This window comes from Myotis lucifugus, unplaced genomic scaffold (assembly GCF_000147115.1).
Source record: "Myotis lucifugus unplaced genomic scaffold, Myoluc2.0 scaffold_155, whole genome shotgun sequence".
Taxonomy (NCBI): domain Eukaryota; kingdom Metazoa; phylum Chordata; class Mammalia; order Chiroptera; family Vespertilionidae; genus Myotis; species Myotis lucifugus.
In genome coordinates, this window is record NW_005871203.1 from 1,771,640 (window position 1) to 1,775,290 (window position 3,651).

A 3,651-nucleotide genomic window follows, 5' to 3' on the forward strand; every position below is an offset into this window, starting at 1 on the left:
GGGTGATTGGCTGGAAAGGGGGGGCAGGGGATTCCCTGGGGGACCTGTGACGCTGTTTTGTGGGGTTTGTCCCAGGTGCCAGAAGACCCATCACTCTTGAAAAGGCCCCCTCCGCCGAAGTGTGCGCCCTTCCTGCCGCCCGCTCAAGAGCTTCGTAAGAAAAACGGGGGAAGGGCCCACACAAGTCCTGGATCCCCTTTTCCCCTGGGTTTCCGGGGGGCCGTGGGAAGCTGGGGCTGATGGTTGACTCCCCTTTGTCATCCTGTCCCCAACTGAAACGTCATCTTCTTGGGAGGTGCCATGTCTGGAGAGCCTTCTGAAGCAGCCCTGCAGCGCCACCCCTCGGCGACTCCCCCGGATCCCTGGCCGCTGTCGCTGCTGTTGCCATGTTCTCTGCTTGGGTGTGTCGCGTGCCTGCTTGGTTCCAGGGCTGGTTGTGTCCTCTCTGTCTGGCGGGAGGCGGGAGAGCGGGGCTCATCCGTCTTTGTTCCTGCCCGTGTCCTGCTTCCTGCCACAGCCCGGGGCACAGATGGAGAGTGGAGTCCCGAGTGGTGGAGAGGCCCAGGCAGACAATTTACCTGCAGGACATGGGAGGGTGCACGTGTGTGGTGTTTCCATCGGGGGGCCCGGGTGGGGCTTCTGGGCAGTTCGTCACCTTTCCCTGTTGGCGTTCCTAATTTCCAAATCCGGGAGGAGGAATAATCAATGTTACAGCCAGGGCGGCATTGGGATGGTGAGCCATAGGCAGCCGACAAAGGCTTGGGCAGGACATCCAAGGTGAGCGCCCCATAGCCGGCGGCAGGGACGAGTGATTGCAGCTGGTGAAGCCAGAAGGCCACATGGGGCGAGTCTGCCGGGCGACCCCACTGCTCACAGCAGCGGCAGGTCTGTGCACACAGTGTCAGGGGATGTCCAGGACCAGGCAGGCCAGCTCCGCCCCCGACACCACACCTGCCCATCGGCCTCGAGCCGCGCGACTATTTATACCCGAAGGTCACCAGGCTGATGGGAAGCAAAGACCCTGCGGTGGCCACCCCGTCTGGTCCAGGCTTTGCGAGCACCGCCAGCGTTATCAGCAGGCCCGCTGCGAAGATAAGGAGCCTCCGCTGGGCCCCACTAATGGTGTTTTCTTAGGGACCACTCAGAAGGACCGGATGGGATGGGCCCCGGCCATCTGTCAGCCTTTCCCTCATTGACGCGCTCAACAAGGGGCGAACGAAGGCCAGGGCTTGCCTGGGGGGCTGGAGAGGCGCCATCGAGCCGGAAAACCGCCCTCCCCAAGGGCGGCTGGGAAGGAGGGTGCTCAGAGCGATGACTATTTCCAGCCCCTCAGGGCACCTCTGGGCGACCGCCCACCACAGGCGAGGTGTGGTGCCAGGTAAGGGGCCAAGCCGTGGCGCTCCAACTCTGGGCTGGGCGGAGTGGGCAAGACGACTTCTGCTAAAACCTCCTAAAATGGAGAGATCCTGGGTCTGGATCCGCTTAGAAAGGGTCAGGGCTCAAGTATGCCATTTCTCTGCGGGCCTTAGCAACTGAAACCACTTTTATTCAGCATTTCTATAACTTAATTAGGACGTGCACCATCGAGGGTCACCTACGAGGGTCTGGGCCTCTGGGCAAAGGGCAGCCAGCGTCTGCAGCCCCGCCCGCCGCCACCTTCACCCCCACCCGACGCACAGACTTCTCCTGGGAATCAGCATGTTGCTAAGTGGCGTGCTTGTGGCATCGAATGATGACCTGAGTTTGGGAAAGAGAGCAGGATGCAAGGCCAGCTCCTCGTTCCCATCTCCCCCAGCCGCCCCTTCCCCGGAGCGGAGGGCGGAGAGCTGCCGGGCTCGGTGAGAGGCAGCGGCCACTCACTGCTGGGCACCTGGGAAACATGGCCTGGCGACCCCCCACGGCGGCCCAGCTGCCAAGGCGCTGCCCAGAGGAGCCGACAGAGCCCGACAGAGCCCGCTCTGCCCTTGACCGGAGCGGGGAGGCACAGGGGTGAAGCCTCTCCAAGGTCGTCAGCTACTGGGGCAGGGCCTGTTGTGACCCTTAGTCATTAAACTTGTCCAGGAAGCTCTGCCGTGTGCCAAGCCCTGGGCTGGGCACTGGGGACACCCACAGTGACCCTGACCCACGAAGACCAAAACCCCTGCTCCCCGGAGGGTGAGAAGACAACAGCCACACCATTAAGTAAAACATTCCGCTTTTTGGGTGGCAATGAGCATCATGGAGAGAGAAGCAGAGGGACAAGGATAGGGAGGGTCAGGTGGAGACTGCCGTGGCCAACAGGGGTCTGGGGGTGTGGGGACAGGACCTGCCGTGCCTGAGGGAGGGCTCTCCTGGCCGGGGCAGAGCAGTGCAGAGGCCCCGAGGGAGGAGGCCCCGGGGTGGGGGTCCGGCGTGAACTGCGAGGAGGGGTGCCGCTGGAGCAGCGTGTGGGGGAGGAGAGGGCTGGGGTGCAGGAGGATGAGTGAGAGCACCTGCCCCGTTGGCTTGAGCTCAGTCTAACTTGGTGGTTCTCCACTGAGAGCAATGTGCCCCCAGGGGACACGTGGCAAGGTCTGGGGACACAGGTGGTTCGAGGGGCGCTAGTGGCATCGAATGGGTAGAAGCTGGGGAGGCTATATGCCCTACAAGGCATGGGGCACCTCTCACATGGAGATGTATCTGGCCCCAAATGTCAGTGTCCCGTCTGAGAACCCCTCTGACTGAGCAGCCTTTGCTGGTCCCAGGTCTCCTGATGGCCCTGTCCCTTGCCTGCTCTGTGCTGGGGACTCTCCCTGTGTGTCGCTAACCCTCTCTAACCGCATTATGCGGTGCAGCTTAGCTACTGTGCAAGCAGAACCCCAAGACTTCTGCCCTCGGCCCTGCAGGCCTGGGGGGTACACGGGACTCTCCGGTCCACCTTGCTCCTTTCCACACCCTCCTCCCTGCCCTGATTGGGTGCCTCCATCTCCTCCTGGGCCCTGATTGGGGTGCCTCCGTCTCCTCCTGGGCCCTGGGCCACCTCCCCCCAGCTCCACTTGGTCCCGCTTCCCTGACTGCTCACCTGCTCACCTGCTCTGCCTGTGCTTGGATGTGCACCCAAGGTGACAGCGTGTGTTCCGCGCCCAGAACCCATCTGCAGAGCGCAGGTGCCCACAGTGCACGTGTTGAATGGTGACTGGCACAGGCCCACACGGACCCTGGGCCTGGCACAAAAGTCCTTGCTCTGTCCACTGGCCACAGGCCCCAGTGGACTCGAGGGGCTCAGAGCAAAATGAAGTCATGGGGCTTGTTCAAAAGATTTGGAATCTGGGGCTGCAGCAGCTGGCGTTCACCCAGACCCAGGCTGCTCAGAGCCCAGGCCCTGAGTGGTACTCAGGCTGCCTGGGAAGCTGGCCATGCCCAGGGCTTGTCTGCTCAGTCCTGCAGCCTCGTCCTGGTTCTGGTGTTGTGACATGACCGGAGGCCATGCCTCAAGGCTCAGGCACTTAGCACAGGCCAAGCTCCCAGCCTTGCATGGTGAGGTGGGTGCATGAGACGGGGTGGGGCCTTGCATGGTGGAGTGGGTGCATGAGACGGGTGGGGCCTTGCATGGTGGGGTGGGTGTCTGAGACGGGGCGGGGCCTTGCATGGTGGGGGTGGTGTCTGAGACGGGGCGGGGCCTTGCATGGTGGA